Consider the following 24,525-nt stretch of genomic DNA (forward strand, 5'->3'; position numbering starts at 1 on the left):
TTTCCAAATTGGAGAAGTGTGCATTTCTGCCTTTGAACATCAATGTTCGAACTGCTTTCACTCGAATATAAGCAGGTTGGCAAATCACCTTTGTACAGAAAAAGAAATGTGTGTTTGGACTTGAAAGGCTTACCAAAAAATGTCTGTTCTTTGCACTGTATACAAGTGGAGGACTGGTATCTACTGCTGTTTTCTATTAAGTTTTCCTTTTATTGTTTTTAGAGATAGCTTAATTTTACAGTAATTTCACGACTACAAGGCGCACCTTTTTGACAAAAATTTTGCCTGAACCTGGAAGTGCGCCTTATAGTCCGGTGCACCTTATATAATGTACAAAGTTGCGAAATTTGCCAAACCAGAAGTGTGAGCTGCAACAGGAGGGCGGTGCCACAGGAGCGCCGAGTTGTGAGGGGGGGCAGGAGCGGGCGGCTGCAGCCGGCAGGAGCTGCGTGGGGAGGGACGGAGCCAGCGCCGGCCCCAGCCGCCGCGTGGGGAGGGAGGGAGCTGCCGCTGGCCTAGGGGGAAGAAGAAGCCTGCACTGGCCCCAGCCTGGGCACGGGGGGAAGAAGAAGCCGGTGCCGGTCCCAGCCCAGGCACAGGGAAAAGAAGCCGGCTGTCACCAGTCCCAGCCTGGGTGCGGGGGGAAGAAGAAGCCAGCACCGGCCCCAGCCTGGGCGTGGGGGGAAGAAGAAGCTGGTGCCAGCCCCAGCCTGAGCCGCACGGGGAGGGAAGGGAGCCGCTGGCCCTGAACCGCTGCGAGTTGTGGCCGCCCTGAGCTGCCCCTCGCCAGCCAGCGCCGGAGGCAGGCAGGAGTGCTGAGGCCCACGGCACGGGGAGGGTGCCTGGGGCTGCGTTTAAAGGTTACGCCAATCTGTGAAAAATGTTTGCAAATTGAGCACCTGCCAGTAATTCATTACTTTGTTGCACGCAGCGCAGCTCCTTGCTGCAAAAGTGTGCCTTATAGTCCGGTGTGTCTTATATAATGTTGCAAAATTTGCCAACTCCCGGAGGTGCGCTTTATAATCCGGTGCGCCTTATAGTCGTGAAATTACTGTGATTGCCAAGAGAAGTGCTTGTTTATCTGGCATAATCTATACAAATTTATTTACAAAATAGTTTCTGTTGTCATTTGTGTTACATGAGAATGAGAAGGGGTTAGTTGTGAGTCTTTAGGCTACAGACAGAAGAATTCCTGGAATTACAGATAAAACAAGAAGGATTTAGGAAGAATGTAAAGAAAAATTGTCAAATCTCTTTTCCTACCTGTTTTACCTAAAGGGGGTATAAAGGTTACAAAACCAAGCATTCAAAAGAACTTGAAATTACAGGAATAAGATGCTTTTACTCTGAAAAAGCTGTGTAACAAGACAGCCTGTGCATGGCACACACTAAATAAGAGAGATTCGGTGTCAAGCTCAGTGTCTGAGCTTGTGATTTATTGTACATTTATTTCATTTTTATTACATTATTACATTTGTTATACATTGCACATGCATCAAGTTTGCAAAGGCAAACATTCCAATGATTTAGGCATGCCATCCTGGCATCCATTTTATAACATCAAGGGAATTCACTCCATCTTGTGGCAACAGATTGACTTCTTGTACAGTGTGCCAGTGTCATGGAACACAGCCTGAGCTCCCATGTGACACCCCACCACTGTGGGTAACCAGCAGTGAGGAACACAGCAGGATGCCACCTTTGGTGCAAAAGCTCTAAAGAAAGATGAAACGTGATGTGCCAGGGCAGTTGGCTGGTAACAGAAGTGTAGGATCCTTGAGTCTCAGCTTTGGAGAGGTGATTGTTCTGTTGAACATGTATGAATGGCTCTCTCCATCTTTTCCTCCTTGATTCTCTGCAAACACCACCCCCAGGGTCCTCCATTCTCTTGCCCTGTGCTTCCTGTATCAATCTTCTGGCCCAGTATTTTCCTCCCTCCTGCCCTCTCCACAGCATCACAGTCTAACAAGACTTAGTGTCCCATGTTGTAACTTCTTTCCTTTGTCATCCTCACCCATGTTTTCTCCCTCTGGAATTCAGAGGAAGCATTTTTCCATAAAATGTTCAAGCATCTACAAGGCAGGGGACATCTGGACTGCAGGACACAGAATCATATAAAAGTCTGGGTTAGAAGGGACCTTCAAGATAATTTAGTTCCAACCTCCCCCCATGGTCTTTGATGCCACCCACTAGATCAGGTTGCTCAGGGCCTCATCCAACCTGGCCTTGAACAATTCCAGGGATGGGGCATCCATAACTTCTCTCAGCAACCTACACCAGTGCCTCCCTAGCTCCTTCGTAAAGAATTTCTTCCGAACATCTAGTCTAAATCTCTCGTTTCAGTTTAAAACGGTTCCCCCTTGTCCTGTAACTACCTACCTGTATAAAAAGTGACACTCCCTCGTTTTTACAAGCATTTTTAAGTAACTGAATGACCACAGGGAAGTCTCCCTGATGCCTTCTCATCTCCAGGCTGAACAACTCTCTCAGTCTGTCTTCACAGAAGTGCTTTGGCCCCCTGATCATCTTCATGGCCTGCTCTGGACTTACTCCAGCAGGTCCATGTCTTTCTCGTGCTGAAGACCCCAGAGCTGAATAAAGCACTGCAGGTGGAGTAGAGAGGCAGAATCCCCTCTCTGCCCTGCAGCCCACAGGGTTTCAGATGCCGTCCAGGACACAACTGGCCTTCAGGGCTGCAAGCACGTTGCTGGCTCATATCCAGCTTTCTGTCCATACCCATGTCCTCCTCTGTAGGGCTGCTCTCAACAAGATCTCCCAGTTGTATTCATGTCTGGATTGCCTTTACTCAGGTGCAGCACCTTGCACTTGGGACTCCCAGCCTCCAGAGATTTTCATGGGATGACTTACTAACCTTGTCCAGGTCCCTCCGGATGGTATCCCATCCTTCTGTTGTGTCAACTGAGTTGCCAGCTCTGGTCAGCTCCTCTGTACCTAAGGTCGGTTTCCCTGGGGATCTAATAAACTAATTCTTTAAAGGACTTAAAGTTCACTTTTCTGGAGCTCACAGTCCTGACTTTGCTCTTGTCAGGCCCATGTTCCTCAAGATCAGAAACTCAACCAGGGCAGGGTTGCTACAGCCTAGGCTACCTCCAATCTTAACCTGTCTAATGAGCTCCTCTGCATGGGTAAGCACCACGTCCAGTAATGTTTCTCCTTTGCTTTGTCTAATACCCACACCAGCAAGTTACCTAGAGGATATTTGGTGTTTTTCTCTGCCATTCTTGCCCTACAGGGAAGATGCAGTTCTGCCTACATTGCCTTTGGCTACAAAATGCTCAGTGCATCCCAGGTCAGTCAGGTCAGTCTGATCAGCACTATGACCTGGTAGGACACAGACTCTTTGCAGCCCAGAGTGTCTCTGGTACATGCAAATGGTAATTTTCCTGTGCCCTAGCATTAAGTGGTAGTGGTGGTTATAAAATTGCACATTCTACCTGCTTGATCCAGCTTCCTTTTCTCTCCTAACCCATGCCTATTCTCTATGGTAGAGTACAGAGAAGGGAATTTACTTTTTCCACGAACCCTTATGATTTATTGCCATGACAACTCTCCCCTCTCCAGAGGTGTGGGGGAGCCCTGTGAGCTTGTTTCTCCTGAGTACATTCTTCCTGCAGCAGAGGATGGATGCCAAACCCTTGCAGAACAGAAAGGAATGCCAGGCATCTCAGGGTCACACCAGATGCTTGGAAGGCTTGCTAACCCACTGTCATTCACCTTATGCTGTGCAATTGCATGCCAAAATGGGCTACAGTCAGAGCATGGAGGCCAACAAACCTGCCCCATCTAAAAATGTTCTTCCCCAAACAGGTGATACCAGTCTAGAAACCACACAGCATGCTTGCCTGCCTCTTCAAGAGACACAGCACTGCACAACTTCAGGTAACCAGTCCCTCATCTAGACGAGAGGGATGACAACTGGTAATAATTTACTTTTTTTACACTGAATTTAGCTTTACTAGCACAATTCTTTGTAACAGATGTTTCACAGAATTCAAGACGTACGGAATAGGTGCCACATTTCACTGTGTTTCAGAGATATTTTCAAACAGTGCTACCTGCACAAAACCTAAGAACTACAGCATGAAAGAAGAATATGACCATACCTGTCCCCTGTTATGTCTAAGGTTCTTTTGGGAAAGCATTTTGTTAAAGAAAAACTTATGTTTCCTTTATAAAGTGATAACATTTCTACTTGAATTTTAAAAAAAATTACAAGTCAAAACCCCCTGTTTCTACCCTCAAACTGCATGTCTTTGACATAACTTTAGACATCACATATTTCATCACCATTTCTCTAAAAACTTCTGTCAACTTGCCAGATCAGTGTAATGGAACTGATGTGTTCGCTAAACCAATCCATTCACTGTGGGTTAAATTGCAAGACAGTCAACTAAACTCCTGGGTTTTGAAGCTTACAATTTCTTTATTTATGGACAGGATGGAGTAAATTAAAGATTTCAGATTTTTTAGTTTACTGTTCTATTCACTTGTAACCACAAAATTAGATGGCATCTACGGTTTTAAATGTGTATGTTTATGGAGACTCAGTATTTCACAAATCCAATTATTTAAGGAAATACAGTCCATCTAATGTTACTGATTTACAAATTAAACACTACAAAGTAAAATGCCAAGGAATAGTCCATGTCACCAATGTGGTTGGTTGTACAGGGAAGTATCTTAAAACTATTTTAAAATTAAGAGGGAAAAAAGCAGAATATTGCAAACTATTATTTGAAATTAGTACACTAGAAGAGAGATTTAAGATTCTATAATAAAGCCTGTGCAAATATATGTTCTAGTTCCTATTCCTTTTATTTTGCTGAAAGCGACTACTAAAACTTGTTATTAGCTATAACATTGCTTAAGCAATGCCAGCAATATTCTGAAAAATCTCTAGGAATTTTTTTACCCACTTTCCTTTCATACTCCATCTCTAGTATTCAATCAGTGCCAAATTGGTTTATGTATGCCAATCTTTCTCACAGAAATGGAAAAATATCCTGTATGCCATAGGCCTGTTGATGTGACAAGGAGACACTGGAAGTGGGAAAAGGAAGGGAAGCAAAAGGGAAGAGGATGAGAGCACCAGCCTGCAGTCTGGTATTTTAGCAGAATTGTAATTTTTTTTGATCAGAAAGTTGGCAAAAAAATCAAAGTGCAGAGTTATGTCCCTTAGTTAGGTCCCTTTTAATTTAACCTTCAACATAAGCTTTGCACATCGTGTGGACTCTTCTCTTTAGTCTAATTTCAGACACAGAACAAACTTTTGGGTTGAAGTCTGGCCAGACCTGAATAATCCCCATTTTACTACCTACCTTCAACAAAACATGCTACAAGACCAATCATTTGCTGATGAACCTAAATTTCAAATTTTATGCAGTTATTTATACACAGCCCAGTTGTTAAACAAATTTCCCCACTGGAACAAGACTGTATAATGTACACTTTTGTCCCTTGTAAAATCATAGTTGGTGTTTAGGAATATTTGATTAAAAAGAAAATTCTGAGAAGAACTCATTTGCTGCTTGTGTAAATATAGTTCCTCATTAAAATTTGATAACAACAGTCTTAATAGAATACTACAACCTCATTCATGCTTTTAAATAAAGTGATTTAAATTGGCATGAGTACACTTTAAGTACACTTCTTCCCAGCTAACTGTTGGCTGCTTTTTAACGGCCTGCAGGGACAGGTATGGACTCATGTCTGCTCTTCAAAAACTTTTTCAAAATACAGATTTTTTTTCACTGATCTATTATGCTTTACAAGTAAACTGAAAGAGACTAAAATTAGAAAGCAGACTACTATCATCAGAAGGATTAGGAACTCCTAGCTATGCTGATTCCAAAAACTGAATTGGTTGACCTGTACTAGGGACTCTTTCTTTTTGGTTCCTATTAGATTTCTGGCAAACTTCATCCAAAGTCTCTCCTGGTTACAAATTATTTTAATTCCATGTGTTAGGAACAGCACGTGTTCCTCTGGATTCACACGCAACATTGCACTGAAAAACCCTCATTCTCTGCTATGCAAGACCAAAGAAAATTAAAGTGTTCCCCCTAAGTAAGCCAGCATGAGAATGGCTACCTGGTCATAAGGCATATGGCAAAAGCTCTGGGGTTTTTAAAACAACTGCAGCAACAGTCTTTTCATGTGCATTATGCACAGTATGTTAATATTTAGTGATTCTGATTAATACAAAGAAAGTTTGGTGGACAGTTATTTTAAGAAAGGACTCCAACAGCCTCAAGTTTAGGTAGCAGGAGATACTAACCTTCCCTGAACTTCAGGCATTTTAGGTAATGCAGACTACTGGGTTAAAAGCTAAAACAGTAGGTACTTTTCAACTTAAGACAGGGATGTCAGCCTCCTTATCAGCACATTGCTTCAAAGAGCCCTCTGAAATTCTCTTCCTTTGAGAGACAAGCCTCACATCCATAGCAAGATGTGTGGGCTACTCAGTCCTGAAGAGCACAATAGGTGCTCTCAAAGTAATATCCTGTTAACCAGAAAACCTGAACAAGTTTTGTGCTTCTTCATGCAAAATACCTAGGGGAAAAATGTTAAGTACTTAATTTGCCATATCACAGAGGGAAGTTAAATGTGACTCAGCAGGTGTACATACTGAGAAGCAAGAACATTAAAACTAACTGAGCTTTGTTCACTTTCCTGTTCATGATAGCTGGTTACATTACCATATTATGTGCATCTACTTTAGGAATGGTGGCTTTTTCTTTTACAGCAGGTAAACAGACAGTTGGCAGTTTTGTGTGTCTCTCTGAAAGGAGCTATAGAAATGTGACTAGTAATCTTGGTTAGCTGTTCAGTATTACAGGCTGAATGGGGAAAAGAAAAAAGAGGAAGACCCAGCCAGAGCATTAATCTAAAGCATGGGTCAACAGCCCCAGGAGAGAGTAAATCCAATTCATTTTCCATTTCCAATTTCCAGGGATTATCTATTACAATCTAAAAGGTATCTGTTTTGAAGAGTTGTGGTGATACTAATACTGTTTTCGAAGCAGAAGTAGTGTGCACTGAGGTTAAAGACATATCAAAAGAAATCTCATCTCGGAATTTAAAAAAAGGTGTGGAAAAACAATCATAATGTTCCTTTCACCTCCACAAAACTAGACTTTTTTTGTTGCAACAGAAAGTGGAACTCTTAAGTTAAAAATTTAGCAGATGCCCAAGTCTGAGAATGGGGATGGATACCAGGCTAAGGAGCTGTCATGAAGGCTGAGAAAACAGTCAGCATGCCATATCCAACCCTCTCGATATTTTGGAAGGGTATTTTCTATATCTGCAACTTGCAGTTAACATTTTTCTGGTTTTATATCTTCCTAAATATATAAATAAGCAAAGTGTCTTCAGCTCCTGAGGACAATTTGTGCTCAAGGGTATGTGACACCTAGAGAGATCCCAAGGAGCAGTTCATATTTTCTCAATACTGAGGTACTGACTTAACCCTCAATGAAACAGAATGCGTAACTGGTCTCCAAACAAGACCCCACCATGCAACCAGCAAGCTGATGGTATCAACAAGACAGTCAAAGGCTGCTGCAGTTTTGTTTAGCCAGGTCGCTGTCACATATTCAGTTTACATTCTCTAAGAAAAGTTTGAGCAATAACACCTAGATCTGAACAAATCTAATCCTGTCCAATTACAATCTCAGTCTAAAATAAATTATCAACTCATTTCTTCCAGAAAACACAAGAATTTCAGGAAGGCAAATTAACCATTTTATGCCCCTGACAGGTCTTTCTAAACCTTCTACTAGTTCTTCCAACTTTTCATTTCCCTGAAACAAAACCAGAACAGTTCTCAGAAATACTCTGGAAGAATAGACAAGTAAGAAAAAATTTCCCCGTGCTCAGATGTTAAGCCTCCCTCCCCACAGCATTAATGTCTTCAAAATGTTCTTAAATGGACACAGAAAGAGGAGTAGCTTGCCATAATTTCCAAATAATGCAGTTACACTACCTTTTATCTGTATGGATGTCATCATGGAATTGCACTATTCCATTAGGGGCCTTTAGGAATGAGGTGAGAATGTTATCTTGATCTACATTAAACCAGTAACAGAATTGAGTGTATTTGCTTCTTCATGTTGAGCTAATTTCAATAAGCTCCTAATTTGTTAGCACTTTTCAGAGTGATCTTGAGGCTGGAAAGGAAAGGAAGCTCAAGTTTTGTCAAGTAATATTGATATTCCTCATAATAAGATTGCCCTTTCAAAGTCAGAACTACTTAGGGATATCATAAAGACTCCAGCTCAAAGGGACCAAATGGAACAAGGGGCTCACAAGCTGAGGGCTCAACCTAGAGGTAAAACAGACTAAAAACCTGGCTAGGAATCAAGACTGCTTCTTCATGTTGCCATTCCCACCTTTCTGTTGTAAACAAATGTGGAGGCCGATGGCCCACCAGGGACTGAAATTGCCCCACTCCCCTGGAGGGAATACCCTTAAGCACTCCCTCTTCCTAGTGGTTATGGAAAAATTATCCCCAATATGCCCCTATGTTATATGTTAATCTGTTGTACCCTATTGGACGCCCCTCTTTGTATCACCCCTGGACCGTCATTTTCATATCCTATATGAATCCCGCTCCCTTAGCCTCCCCGAGGTCGTTCGTCCCTGGACCCCTCTGAGGAAGAAGACCAATAAACTTCGCCTTGGAAGTTCCAAACGCGGCTCCCGTCTCTTTCTCCTGTGTCGGCCGAAGCGGAGCCTCACAAAAGAGCTGGTCACTTCCGCCCGGGAGCGAGGACGTGCCTGTGATTGACAGACACCCTTCTAAAGACGCTTTACCGGAGAATATCATGGCACCTCCCCGACAGCTCCTCACCGCGATAGCTGGCGCCCGGAACAGGATCTCTGCTGACAGGTTCCTAGTACAGCGTCTCCCTCAGCTCCAGCTGCCGGAATTAAGTCGCCTCCGGGATAGCTGGTTCCCCGAGGACAGATTCTCGCGTTCTATAGTGAGAGCCATCGGACGGACGACCGGGACCTTCGGAAGATCATCTTTGAAGACCGGTCGATGGCCTGACCACCCCCTGCAGTTTTGTTTTGACCCGGCGGGCTTCAGTTGGCCCAAAGAGAAAACATGAGTTCAAATTCTCGCGGTCTTTTTCCTTTCTGTTCTTCCTTTTACTGCTCGGTGGGAAATTGGAGGTTTGAGGATGGGCACGCAATATTCTATGCTTAGTCCTCCTCAACAGGACATATATTTCCAAGTTGAGGGTACCCTTCTTATGGGAAATACTCAGTTTTAGAAAGGGGAACTTGAAACATTTATCCTTTGGGTTTTTCAACATTTTCCCCATACAAATCGTCACTGTTCTTTCGGGCTCCTTTTAGGATAATGTGGGAAGGAAGTTATACAGTACTCAGGTAAATGGGGATTTTTCTGTTGCGAAATTTTCCCCTTTATTTCATAACATTTTGAAAGCTACTGAGATTTTAAAGGATGTTTTGGGTGATGTTTTAGACCCCTCGTTAAAAACTATTTCTCCCCCTTCCCATCCCCGCGTTCCCGAACCCCCTTCCCTGCCTGAGGAGGCGACCGGCAGGTGGAAATCCTTGTGATATACAGGGTTGCTTCCGATTCCCTGACACCTCCCGATCCTCTCTCTCCCCTTTCTGAGATGGCACTGGCCATGCCGTCCCGGACTTTTCCTCCAACATCCTACCAATGCCCGCTTACCCAGTTTTACCTCCTGTTGTTACGCCGCAAAATAGCGCCGGCAATGCAGCCAGCCCCTCCATTTTGCCTCCCTCGTACCCCAGTTTTGCCACCCTTACACCTCATAATGGCTGTGTTCCCGCCTCTCCTCCATGTTTTCCTGCGCTCGGCTTCCCCCCACTCCCTGCGTTGATGGGTGTAACTGGGTTGGGACCCTCCCCCTCCGTTGGGAAACCCCTCCCTGATGCGAACCTCATCCACCCCTGTCCTCCGGTTGGCTCCGCCCCCATCGCCCAGCCCACCTCCACTCCTGCTGTCGTGGGAACCGGAGGTGACGTTGGCCAGGACCGGAAGAAAGCCACCTTGGCCTCCACTGCTAACCATCGTCCAGCAGTTTCGGTCTGCCCAAAGAAGTCTCGCCCGGCGAGAAAGCGCTCTCCAATCTCCCTCAGAAGATGAGAGTAACGACTCCTCGGACTCCCACCCCGAGTCCAGGAACCGCTGGGCTAAGGGAAGCCAACTGAGAGGGAGACTGGGAACTGGCAAGCAATATCACAGCCTTCCCGGTTATCCATAGAAAAGGGAAAAGGGCACTAGCATATGCATCATGGGAGCATCTGCCTTACGGGGAGCTCAAAGATCTTTGCAAAGCTGCTAAAGAACATGGTTGGAGCTCATTCTACTTTAAAAACCTCCTGGAAACTACCTTCTCTGTCCATGTTCTGGTCCCCCATGACATCAAAAATATTATACACTGCCTCCTTACCCCGGTTGAATGCATGCTGTGGGAAAGATGTTGGAAAAAACACTTTATAGCATTATCTGACACCTACTCTAAAGACACAAACAGGCAAGATTTCACAGTAGAACAGTTGGCAGGAGAAGGTAACTTCCAGAAACCCACTGACCAAGCCCAGCTTTTACCAGAAGGCTACATTACTGCTATTGCAGCAAAAACAGCTTTACTCCTCACCCCAGATAATTCCATCCCAACACAAAATTATGCAAACATCAAGCAAGGGGTAAAAGAGACATTTATAGAATTCATGGACAGACTAAAGCTTGCACTCGAAAAACAAATCAAAAGTACTGAGGGACGCAAAGACGTGGTAAATAATATTGCCATGGCAAATGCCAATCAAGAGTGCAGGGCAATTTTGAGGTCGTTACCCCTAGACTCTGAGCCCACTATCAAACAAATGGTTGAAACCTGCACAAGGCACACCTCCACTGAAAATAAAGTGGCACAAGCTGTTGCCAAGGGTATTGCAGACGGGGTATCAGGAGCCTTCGCAGCCAACCAGTGATGTTTTTGCTGCGGAGAACTTGGTCATTTTCTAAAGGACTGTCCAGAAAAGGACTCAATAACAGATCGTCGCTACCGGAACCCATGGCATCAACAGCAATCATCTCACCAGCCGCATCTGGGGAACTTCCAGCGGAGCGCGGAACGGCCCCGTGCGATGACATCAAATCGGAAGCCGTCTCGCTCAGCCCTACCCACCATCTGGGAACAACCGAGAGAATTGGCCACCACCATCATCAGTCTCAGAGATTCCGGCTCAGACCCAGCAGACCTCCCATACAGAGTGATTCAGGTGGGGACCCGATGCCAGCTGGTAAGCGCACTGACCGTCCATTTTGTTGATGAGTGTGTTTTCAGAATCCTGACTGGAAAGTATGGGTCACCAGATGGTCCTCAAGACATTTTAATCATTGGGGACACTGTCAATGGACCAGATAATTTTCATGTCTTCCCAGAGGTCCAAACTGTAGGCCTCGACGACAGGATCCTGGTCTCTCTTTGCTGCACGGACACACCATTTCAGCTGTACCAGGGAACCCCTAGAGCCAAGGCCTTTCTCCTACCCAAGAAATATTTGGAACAGGTTCCTCTCAATCCAACCATCATGTGGACACAAATTGTGGGCTCAAGCTAACCAATAGTTCAATGCATCATACTTTGCAGAGGAGAAAAGATTCTCCACCCAGGACTGATGGACACTGGAGCAGATGTTACCATCATTGCCCGCTCCGAATGGCCTTCACATTGGGAGCTGCAACCGGTTGCGGGAAGGATTTTAGGAATAGGAGGGGTTGCCATTACAATGAGAAGCAAGCACAATATTATAGTGGAGGGTCCAGAGGGAAAAATAGCTACCATCAGACCATATATAGTAAGAGCACCTATCTCTCTTTGGGGCAGAGACCTTTTATCCCAATGGGGGGCTTCTATTCGTATTTCCAATAAGGATTTTTAGTCGGGGCCACTGTGCAGCGCGCAACACCCACTATCTTGTTTCCCGACTCATCTGGAAACAAGATCATCCTTTGTGGGTTTGAGCAGTGGTCCCTTTCTAAGGAAAAATTGCGTGCCTTGGAGCAGCTTTCCAAGGGTCATACACGGAAGCTAATAGCCCTTGGAATTCCCCTGTCTTTGTCCTCAGAAAACCTGGCAAAGATAGGTGGAGGCTCCTTCACAACCTCAGAAAAATCAATGAGGCCATTGAAGATATGGGTTCACTGCAACCTGGCATGCCCTCTCCCTCCATGCTACCACGAGATTGGAAGCTCGCCATTATTGATATCAAAGACTGCTTCTTCAACATCCCCCTCCATCCTCAAGATGCACCCAAATTTGCATTTTCAGTTCCTTCCCTCAATAGACAAGCCCCTTTGAAACATTACCACTAATTTGTCTTATCACAAGGCATGAAAAACTCTACAACCATATGCCAGTGATACGTGGCCCTCATTTTGTCACCTGTCAGGAACCTGTTTCCGGAAGCAATTATTCTCTATTATATGGATGACATCCTTTTTTACGCACCTGAACAGACATATCTCGACATCACACTAAAAAAGACCATTCAGGTCATCGAATCGGCAGACTTTGAAATCAGCAGAGAAAAAATCCAATTTGTAAGCCCATGAACCTACCTCGGACTACGAATTCAAGAACGCACCATCACACACCAGCAGTTAGCCATCCGAGACGACCTGAAGACCCTGCGAGACCTCCACCAACTCTGCAGGTCCATCAACTGGGTATATCTCCTGCTAGGAATCACCACAGAAGACCTTTCCCTGTTGTTCAACCTCCTCTGTGGCAATGAAGACCTAGACTCACCACACTCGCTTACCTCCGAAGCCCAGGAGTCCATCAAAAAGGTCCAAGAAGCCCTGTCATCGCGCCAAGCCCACCGGTACGAACCGAGACTTCCCTTCCAGTTTGCCATTCTAGGTAAGGCCCCTTGGTTTCATGGACTAATTTTTCAGTGGGATACCGAATCCAAAGATCCTGTAATCATCATAGAATGGGTATTCCCACATCACCAGCCAACCAAAACTATAACTACACCCCAGGAGCGAATGGCAAATTTAATAAAAAAGGCTAGAGCTCGTTTCCTTTCTCTTGCAGGTTGTGAATTCACACGCATTATCCTACCATTGGCTACCATTGGGGATTTGGAGCATTTGCTTCAATGCAACGAGAGCCTCCAGTTCACCTTAGATAGCTACCCAGGCCAAATTTTCATCCATCTGCCTGCTCATAAATTGTTTAAATCAGTCTTTAATTTGGTCCCAAAATTAATACAAAGTAAAACACCTCTCAAGGCCCTAACCATTTTTACTGATGGCTCTCAGTCTTCTCACAAGTCAGTAATGACTTGGAAAGATCCCCAGACTCAGAAGTGGGAGTCTGACGTCCAGGTGGTCAAAGGGTCACCACAAATTGCTGAATTGGCAGACGACATTAGAGCCTTTGAGAGATTTAAACAACCCACAAATGTGGTCACGGATTCGGCCTATGTTGCTGGTGTAGCTATGACAGCTGAACATTCTCTTTTAAAGGAGGTTTCCAATCCAAATTTATATAAGCTGCTTTCTAAGTTAATTTATCTCATCTCCCACAGAAAGCAGCCCTACCACATAACGCATGTGAGGTCACATACTGACCTCCCAGGAGTCATCGCCGATGGGAACAGGAGAGCGGATGCCCTAGCCATGTTTACTGAAACTGCGAAATTACCAGACACTTTTGCCCAAGCAAAGATGTCCCATGCATTTTTCCATCAAAATGCCCCTGCTTTAATGAGAATGTTCCATCTTACAAGAGAGCAAGCTAGAGCCATGTAGCTAGCTGTCCCAATTGCCAATCCTAACAGCTGCCTTCCTTAAGATCTGGGGTCAACCCCCGTGGTTTAAACAGCTGCCCGTTATGGCAGACTGACGTGACTCACTTCCCAGCATTTGGGAGAACAAAAAACATCCATGTGTCAGTAGACACTTTCTCAGGCACAGTGTTTGCTTCCGCCCACGTGGGAGAAGATGCTGCTCGCATCATCAAGCACTTTCTCCTGGCGTTCATTACCTTAGGAGTCCCAAATGAAATAAAACCAGATAATGGGCCTGCTTACTCTTCCCGCAAATTAAGGGACTTTTTTAACCAATGGGGAGTTAAGCACACCACAGGCATTCCACATAATCCCACAGGGCAATCAATTGTTGAAAGGACCCATGGCACTATCAAGCAGGTCCTCGACCAGCAGCGGGGAGGGACAGAGACCATGTCCCCAATTGAGAGACTCTGTAAGGCTCTGTACGCAATAAATTTCCTAAATTGTTCCTCCACTGAGCCCACTCCCACCGTACTCCAGCACTTCTCAAATTCGGCCCGAGCTAAGCTTGAAGAGAATCCATCAGTGCTGATCAAGGATCCTGAAACCCAAAAATATTGGGACCTTTCCCACTGATTACGTGGGGAAGAGGGTATGCCTGTGTGCCAGCTCCATCTGGCCCGAGACGGCTCCCAGGAAAATGTATAAAACCTTATTTAAGACCAGCAAACACCACAACCGACAACATTAATAAAGTCTCTCCTAAGTCTAACACTACAGGATCTCAGCACCAGAAACGAAATACCTGGATGCGAAAACGTCACCGAATGCTGAGCCAGCAACAGCCAAATTGTCCCGTCACAAACAAAAAAAGTGCCAAATTTACACAAAAAAATACGAGAAACCCCGAGCTAGGCATTTCCTAGCTATTGCTGCTACCTCATCCCCTAATAATCCTTACCAAACCCCACTTACCTTCCTGCCCTTCCTATCCCAAACCTTCCCATGTCCCTAATTCCCTTCCCCTCAGCTACCTCACCAGAGAAAATACTCATTCTTGTCAAATAACAATTTTGTTTATATTCCCTAGCCCAAACCCCATCCATAGCCAAGATGAAGGTCGCCCACCTCGCTGTTACCCTTGCAACTATGTGGATGCTCTTCACCACACAGCGTGCACTCAGCTGGATCGTCCCACAGCCCAGTCAAAATGTGTCACTCTGGCAAAGTCCCTCCAATAACAAGACCTGTGCCTGTCTATGGGTTCTGTCAACAACCCACTCTCAACCTGCCTGGTAGGGATCCCTTTCACACCCGGTGATGGCCCCTCTTTGGAGAAATTGCTCAGAACAGCAGGCACCTGGGAACAGTGGCTTCACCCTTCTGAACAAGGGAAAAAGTGGGCAGAAGTACTTCCACCCTTCCAGGGAGAGCCACAAGAATTGGATTTGTTGGGGTCCGCAAAGGCCAGTTACTGTGTTAACTTCTCTTTTTGGAATCCTTCCTCCTGGTCCCAGGACTTCTACCCAACCAAAAATATCTATAATTCGACTAATTGGTACAATCACATTTCAGAAACAGAGCCCAAAACTTCTGCCTCCTTCTTTCCCAGAACACTTCCCAAAGGTGTCTTCCTTATTTGTGGAGACTGAGCGTGGGCAGGAATCCCCTCCCGCCTCAGAGGTGGTCCATGCATCCTTGGCCGGCTTACTACCCTCACCCCAAACACAACACTTCTCCAAAATTGGAAGGACAAAAGAGAATTTGCATGCCAAAAAAGATCACTCACACAATTTGATGAAAATTGTGATACCACGGTAGTGAACTGGTCAAAAGGCAAAAGATTTGCCGCTTCATTATTCCTCCCATTGGTGGCAGCTGCAAAGGCTCTCCGTGAACTTAATCACATGGGGTGCTGGCTCAGTAAGCAGGCCAAAACAACATCAAAGGTGCTTAGTGACCTCCTCCAAGACGAAGAAACCACCAGGCATGCCACCCTACAAAATCGAGCTGCAATTGATTTCCTCCTCCTAGTCCATGGACACGGCTGTCAAGAATTTGAAGGACTTTGCTGTTTCAATCTATCGTCGCATGCAGAATCCATCTCTAAGAGCAGCCAAGTGCTCAAGGAACAAGTCAAAGACATCCAAAATGAAGAAACAATCACCGATGGCTTTAATGACCTCCTTGGACAATAGGGACTTAAAGGCTGGGGACTATCCCTGGTTAAAAGTGTTTTATGGATTTTCATTATCGTCCTTGTTGTGTTATTCATGCTTTCCTGTTTTATGCACTGTATCAAAAGGGCAGTTGGGGAAGCCTTCTTAATAAATAAAGAAAGGGGAGTTGTGGAGGCCGATGGCCCACCGGGGACTGAAACTGCCCCACTCCCCTGGAGGGAATGTCCTTAAGCACTCCCTCTTCATAGTGGTTATGGAAAAATTATCCCCAATAAGTTATATGTTATATGTTAATCTGTTGTACCCTATTGGATACCCCCCTTTGTATCACCCCTGGACCATCAGTTTCATATCCTGTATGAACCCCCACTCCCTCAGCCTCCCTGAGCTCGTTCGTCCCTGGACCCCTCTGAGGAAGAAGACCAATAAGCTTCGCCTTGGAACTTCCAAACGCGGCTCCCGTCTCTTTCTCCTGCGTCGGCCGAAGTGGAGCCTCACAAAAGAGCTGGTCACTTCCGCCCGGGAGCGAGGACGTGCCTGTGATTGACAGACGTCCTTCTAAGGACGCTTTACCGGAGAGTATCACAGCACCTCCCCCACAGCCTCTCGCTGTGATAAACAAACTCTGGGGCCATGGCTGGGAACACCAAGTCTGCAAGCACACAGTCTCCACATCAATGCCTCTATGCAGAGCAGAGAGGATGACTTTAGATAACATCAGTAGAAAACTGCAGTTGACAAGGAAATAAATCTTTAGGAAGAGGAAGATACCATGTTTTTACCAGTTCAAATCCTGTTTTCAAATCTATGTGAAGATTACCACTGACAACCAAACATGGTTTACATCAAGAACAGTTCTAGATCAGAGGCCCATCTGCTCCAGAAGCATTCCTCATGCCTACTGCTATCTCCTCCTAAGAAAATGCCCACACGTTTCTACACATATTCTTCACTGTAAGACAACATACCTTTCGTAAGATTTTCTGAAACAAACTTGTCAAAAACAGCACTCAAAATGGCAAGCCATGGGCATATTCTCTGTTGGATATACCTGTACCAGAAGAGATTACTCTCTCCTCCTTAACAGATTTGAGTCAGTGAGCTAAATTGGCTTATACAACTATATATAGTAGAAGATCTTCGACAATAAATGCACATTTTCCCTCTTAAACAGGCTAAGAAGTGATGACATGCGCAGCTTTAATGGCAGATCTGAAACATCAGAAGTCTGCTGCCCAGATACATGACAAATACCTGCAAGTAGCCCAAAGGGTCGCAGTTTATCCAGCCAATTTAGCTGCACTTGAAGATGACCTTCACAGTACCAACTGGTCACAATCACAGAAGCCAAAATACATTGGATTCCCTATTGGTAGGATAAGTGTACTGAATTCACTTGTGCCTCATGGCAGGATTTGACCCAACATCTTATAAACCCGTATTACTGCTGCTTTAATTATTAAAACCTCCCAAATCCAATACTGCAAAGAGTGGCACATGTGACTTCAAGAGTGGCTTTCTTTAAGAAATTCTAGAGGCAAATTACTAATCCAACATCAAGATATCTGTCATGAAACTCAGTTGTGTTTGCTATCCACTGTTGCAGTTACAGGAGCTTCTCCTGTACTGGCACTTCCAGCTCATTCACACATATACACACTAAAATCCCCTACTGTCAGATGGGACATGCCAAGTCATCTGTTCTATACGTGTTTTCAATAAATAGACAGACAAACAGCATTGCTAAAACACATTTCAGTTATTCAGTTCAAAAGACAAGTTAGTTGAAGAAACCAGCCTTTGATCTAATTTATCTTTTTCTTTTTTTAAAAGGAGTCCTGAGTTCTGTTTTTACTGTTGCTATGTGTGACTTTGTGCAACACCTTAGCTCCGTGAAGGGAAAACGGTAGTAACCTACACAGAGGATAGGTATGCTAGAGGCCTAAGTTCTGCTGAGAATTACATGTTAGCAAATATACCTGGGGTCAGCTTGCAGACAGCTAACAGCAGCTGCTTAAAGTGAAGGTTTGTATTCATGGCGCCTTGCTTTCTCAGTGTATGAGACAGGTTGGAGAAGCAGTGAGAAACAGTAGCAAGAGGTTTAATACTACTAGCAGATAAAGCATGAACTTTTCAGAAACCCTTGATTACATGCTCTGAAGCTCACTCCACAACAATTCTCCTACTGTCAGGACAACTAAATGAAATCTCACACTCATTCTGTAGGCATAAAATGATCAGCAAAATAAACTCTAGTAACTTATTATTGATGCATTTTGGAAGTGGTTTTGGTTTCACCAGACAAAAAGGCCTTCCAGTGAAATCATTCTGTTTAGATATTATTTATAACATGTGTTTGCACTCAAAAGTTTCAATTTCAAAACCAACTGACTTTTATTAATGAGGGTGTGTTCTCCAAACCCATTGACGAAATACCTGAAGTATCTTCAAATCACATATTTCTTTCACTTACCACAGACTTCATACTGCCACACCAATTCACAAAACAATTTTATTACAGAGCTCTGCTCCTGCTGTAGTGATGACAACAGAGCATCCCTAGGACTGTGACTACCCTCCAGGCTGACACATATTTCTGGTGCACTAGTGGAAGCAGTGTCCACTGTGCCTCAGTGGGTAAAAGCCTTTGCCTGTCATCTGTCATTCATCCTTTTCTCTGCAGTCCACTGTACCAACCTGCAAATGTCCTCTTGTACAAACAGCCCAACCTTATCCACTCCAACCAAACAAGCTGGGTTGGCAGAGCCTTATTATTTAAAATATTTTTTGACAAACAACGTTGTCAGCAGATTTGAGAGGGCATTTCCCTTAAACATAAGGGTTGTTTATCTGAGCTTACCTAGGCAAACAATCTATAAAGGACTCAACACATGGTTATCAGTGACTGCAGTGGTGTAAACTAAACTGGATTTTGCAGACACATGGCTGTGGATCAGTAGCATATTCCTTGTACCAGTTCGGCCATAGGAGCAGAGTACCCAGAAACAGCTGGATAAAATAGTATCTTAAGTTGCGGCAGCTTTTATCTAAGAGTGAACTCTGCCAACGAAAGTCATCTTTGTCCACCTTAGCTGTAAACAAATGAAAGGTTTGGTTAGCAGAGAAATAGTAGGTAAAATTAGAACTTTCCAAGCCATAAGACTTTAGGGTTATATCAGCAAAGCTACTACACAAGACATCATCACTTTTGTGAAAAGTACTCTGGCACAGGCAAAAATGCTGACTTTTTTGTCGAACCAGAAAATCTCTGAGTGTTATCATGAAGGCATAGTCATCATCCATGTGATTTGCCCGTAAGAGTGTAAGCCATCGGAGATGACAATACCCCCCTCAAAAAAAAATCCCAAAACACTTGACAAAGCCTAATCTGTTTACAAAAGTTGAGACCATCTACTAACCAACCTGAAGGACACCTTTAAAGACTGTATCTACAAGCTTTTTAAGAAATCTGTTCATGCACAGAAATCTGCAATATGAAGAAGCCCTGGAAGGGAAAGTTCAAATATGAGAAAAAGTACAAAGTCAAAGACAGCACAAAGAGTTTACAACCTTCTCTTTCTCTCTCTGTGGCTTTTTAAAAAAAAAACTTCTGGGGTTTTTTCCTTTTTTCTGCTCACAGTTAAATAAACAAAACAGGAAATTAATTTCACCTGTTTCAGCAAAGCCATAACAGTAAACTACTTTTTTGTTTGTTGCAGCAGTTGCAAGAGGCGAAAAGTTACTACTTAGTGAACCTAGTGGATTATTTAATAATTCTTTTATCAGTAAAAACATGTTTTTCTTTGAACATGATAGACTTCTCTTGAGATTAGCAAGTTTCTCTCTCACCATAAACAATTTTCCTTCCATTTTAGCTGAGTTTTTTGTGCCAAGATGTTTGAAAAAGGCAACTTACACGAATATTTGTATGTTAAATCCTCATGATAGAAATTACAGAAGTAATTTTAAAACCATAGTGACTTTCTTTATAATCAGAGTCCAGAATTTAATGCTAGTATTTAAAACATATATAAGAACTTTACCATAGAGAAATACAATATCTACCTTAACTTCCAGAGACAGTTAACTTTTCTAGTATGTTTGGAAAAGAAATCAAAATAAAACAGTAAGAAAATATATTAGCTTTCCTTTTGAGAGTTGAGAGTAAAGAACTTCCATATTTTTGTTAACTTGTGTCATATCAGAATGCAGCCATTATAATTTATGTCCTTTTAGAGTTCCAAAAATGAATGGAAACCTTACTCTCAGATCACCAGAAGCCATAAAGAAAACACAACAAAGAACTGAGAATGTGATGGAGCAAGTAATGACAGCATAAATCTGAAGTTCAGCATTTCTCTCCAGTAGCAGTGCATGGTAATTTTATGCTGTTTTCTGCTAAATCTCCTTTGAACAGAACACTGAAGAGTGATTACATGTCCAAACTTTAATAAAATGTCAAAATCCACTGCTTCATTGTATCTGTAATTGTGATGGATTCCTCCTACACTTGCGATAAGAAAGCATAGAATTTTGTATTTATGGAGCTCCAAGCACTATGTTTTAAGTTGGGGCTTGATGTAAATCAATTATTTGCCAACAAGAAAGTCATTATTATAACACCACATTTTAATTAAAAAGACATTTTTGCTCTTAAACATACAGCTTCAGATCTTGAATACACTTCTAGAGAATCAAGACTTTTAAAAATTTAGTGGCTCTCACCACAAAACTAATCTATGGCCAACATCATATGTCACCACTACAAGGGGGACAGAAGACAGCAGACTGGGTTCTTCCCTGTAATTTCAACTCTGATTAAACTGAAATAGGAGAAAGGACCTCCCTTTTGAGAAAAGAAGCTACAAAATCTCTAGTTTGGCCTCAAAACTTCTACCCTTTACAAGCCAAAGCTCATGCCTCCAAGCTCTGAGGTCTGTCCAATACCAATGGAAAAAACAGGCATAGGCAACTGGGGTAGTATTGCTTCCACCTTCCTACCTCAGGTGGTGCTGTCAATGCCAGATGGAAGATGGAAACTACAGACAAACCAGACCAGGCATCAAAAACACATTCACTCTGCTTTCTGGAACCCCTGCCATGTGGCAGTTTCTACAGTCAAGGTTAGCTATGTCCTAACCTGCAGACAAAAATTCCCCCACTTATTTTTCATAGCACAGATATCTTCAGACAAAACAGAACCAAACTTTTAATATTTATTTCTTTCTGTATTTTGGATGGACACTCTTTTTAAAATGAGACCACATGTGAAAACTTGTTACTCAAAAGGGATTCCTTTTTCACTCTTTCTATTCTCTACAGATGGTGACAAAAGTAGTTCTTCCTACCTACAGTAGAAAAAAGAATCACTCTCTGAGTTTCAACAACCAAAGCAACGTAAAGATTGTATACAACCTATGCACTTCCCCTGGTAGAGGGAACACATCAAAGAGAAGACATCTATCAAGAATGCACAATGAAAGGTTGACAGGCAATCCAATGGTATTAGGTCAGCTTTTGCACACTGGATGTTGCAGAGCTGAATAGCAAATCTAACCAAAACCTTCTTGCCAGGAGATTCAGCTCTCCGATAGGGTGGGCTTTGACGCGTCAGAGAGGAAAGGATAATTCTTCTATTTTCTTTGAAATAAACAATGCAATAGTGATTGCGAAACATATTTGTTTGAATTGGATGTATAACACCAAGACCCAGAAGAGACACTCGGAACTTCTAAAGTTTGCCTGGTAGTGACAGGAGTTACTAAGGGGTCTGTTTTAATGGATAAGAAATATGACAGCTCACACAAAGAATCAACTCTGGTGCTGTGCTGGAAGGACTGAAGTCCTACCATTGCACTCACAGAGGGAAAAATGAAAACACATTTCACATCAAGATCTCCAAGAGTGTTCATCCTGATTTTTGTTCAGAAATACACGAGTGAAGAACTTTGACTTCTTACATCCCTTCTGATAGAACTTACTGCAATTGAGCTGAGCATTTTTTTGTATTTCCCAAGTGTAGCACAGGTCCAAATGTTAATCATCATTTTGAATCAGATGGCACTGAAAAGAATCTTGAAATTACAGATCTGATTGGTGAGGCAGAATCATGAAGCTAGCTCGCCAGCCTGAATGGAAGTTGTTTGTGTTAGTCCTGCTCTGAAAAATTACATATTGGACCTAGATTATTGCCAGCTTTGTGAGATGGTTCTCTCTTAAATCCTGACAAGTAGGGAGACTACTACTAATAACAATAACAATAACAATGATAATCATAATCATCATCATCTTATTGCTGTCCCTCACTGATTCCCTCACCATAAAAAGGTTGACCAGCAGCCTATTGAGTGAATTACCAGGGAGGATGAGTACCCACAGACCAGATTCACCTCAAAATTAAATTTCTGCGGGGAGAACCATGCTGTCTGATGCACATTTTTCATCTGATTTAGAGTGCACTCTCCAACAGGAAATTTCTGTCACCAAGAGGAAGGTGACTATCTTTCTGCCTTGGAAATAGCTGAACCCATGATGGCTGTTACTTATAAATTCCTCATCAGATAATGTTTTCAGCTAACCAGAATAAATCTATTAGCCACAGTTTCAAGACCTCAGTGTCTTCCCACATTGCAGCCATTCTTCCTGGTACACAGTGCTTAAACTCACACGGACCAGAATAAGCTCTTTCCATTATTTGCAGCTGACATCCATCATAATAATTTGCCTGTCTGTTTCACAAACAGGGGGACATCTTTGTATTTCTCATATTGTCTTCAGATGGGATAGGTGTGGTGAGCTAGAAAGTTCGCTCAGAAGACGTCGTTATGCACGAGGAGTTAGACCCCGCCCTCTCCATGGCATTAGCCAATCACAGCTGTATCGAAGTTACTTAAGCCCGTGTTTGCCGAGCAATAAATGCATTTCACCGTCGACTGCATCAGTGTAGCGAGTGATTTGTCCGGCGACTGGGATTGTAAGAGTATATGTGTGTGTGTTCGCCGTGGCCCGCTCTAGCCAGGTCGCCACTTGCCTTCGTTTCTCCCCCAACGAAGGCAGCATAGTGGTGCCGAAACCCGGGATCGCCCCCAGGTGTTCGGGCGAGGGAATAGCCCCCGATACATGCGACTGAGGGCGGTCCGGGTGACGGGACTCGCGCTGGAGGAGGTGGGCGGTCGAGGCAGCTGGATCTGACCCCGACGGTGAGGACGCTCACGTACCGCCAAGAAATGGATGCGCTTGGCAAGGTAGTTCCCCAATTGCATAGGCAATGTGGCATCCAATGCAAATCAAGGAATTTTGATTACGTAATCATGCAGTTGTTAAAATCGAGGGCGATAGACCGTACCACAGACACCCTGCATTCAGGGTGCTGGAGGGAGTGTACTAACGCCTGCGCTAACAACGTGATTGTCTCCAGCTCTGGTAAACGTTTGGAGAGCTGGGGAGGAGCTGTGAGGACTCTGGAGGGAGCGTGGTTAAAACAGGAAACTTGGAGAGTGGCCCGGGACAGTTTGGAAATCACACCGAAAGTGGAGGTGGCCGCCACTCAGTCTGCGTCTGGTGATCGTGCGGGGTTGAAAACTGACAACCGCTCGCGGCCCCAGTCCCTTATCTCAACCCCCAATCCAGCTACTAATCGGTCGCCAGACTGCGGGAAAATATGTGAGCCTCGAGGCGTCTTTAAAGAGGCGAGCCCTGAAGAAGTTTTTAAAAAAAAAAAAAAAAAAAAAAAAAACCGCTGCTCTACGCGTCACAAGATGGCGCCGAGCCTGAGGGCGAGCGGCGGGGCCAACAGCTTTCTCGCGCCTCACACACGGGCAGTGACGAACATGAGGGGCCATGGCGGGGCCGCGGGTGGAGGCCGTGGAAGCGCTGCTGCGGGAGCTGCTGAGGGAAGAGGTGCCATCCCGCATTGCCGCCCTCGCCGAGGAGCTGTTCCAGGCGGCGGAGGGCATCTCTGAAGAGGATGGGAAGGTGGCGGAGGGAGAGTCCCCGCTCCCAGCCCGTCGGGAGGAACGGGGGATGCCTCACACCCCACAGCCCTGGCCCAGGTTGGTGCCGCAGCTCCGTAAACACGAGCTGCTGCTGCTTCCCACCCTTCGCAGTGAAGCCAAACCTGTACCACTACTGAAACGTAAAGAAAAGAATTTCTTCATCGTTCGCCCCAATAGCGTGGAAGTTCAAAATAAAGTGGGCAATGTTATTTTTAAAAGTAAAAAAAAAAAACAAAACAAAACAAAACAAAAAAAAAAACACAGGGAAAAGAAGCGGGGAGAAAGACAGGAGACATCTGGGCATCGAACCAGCCAGTCACAGAAGAAGAACATCTAGCTCCCATCCACGCAGCAGTCCCTCCATCAGCTTCTTCTCGCACCAGGACTGCAGGCGCTCCTCCTGGAGGGGCACCGGGTCCCCATCCAGCAGTCCAGGCAGGAGCGTGCCCACACATGCGAGAATTCCTCTGCCACTGCCCTGGTGCACGGACTCAGCTGCAGGTAACAGGCAAGGGAAGAGG

The 24,525-nt window shown here is 44.3% G+C and overlaps 1 protein-coding gene across 4 annotated transcripts in view; it reads right to left on the reverse strand.

Moving 5' to 3' along the window:
• FBXW7 (F-box and WD repeat domain containing 7) overlaps positions 1-24,525 on the reverse strand; it is a 229,661-nt gene that overhangs the window by 45,636 nt on the left and 159,500 nt on the right. Inside the window, exons 1-2 of one of the 4 annotated variants that reach the window (XM_033059357.2) lie at positions 8,873-9,890; positions 8,006-8,189 (exon numbers count right to left, since the gene is read on the reverse strand). The exons of the other annotated variants lie outside the window; for them this stretch is intronic. The gene's annotated coding sequence lies outside the window, so the exon portion shown is untranslated. Of the gene's footprint in view, positions 1-8,005; positions 8,190-8,872; positions 9,891-24,525 lie in introns of those variants that run through there. 4 annotated transcript variants of the gene reach the window in all.

This window comes from Catharus ustulatus, chromosome 5 (genome assembly GCF_009819885.2).
Source record: "Catharus ustulatus isolate bCatUst1 chromosome 5, bCatUst1.pri.v2, whole genome shotgun sequence".
NCBI classification, from domain to species: domain Eukaryota; kingdom Metazoa; phylum Chordata; class Aves; order Passeriformes; family Turdidae; genus Catharus; species Catharus ustulatus.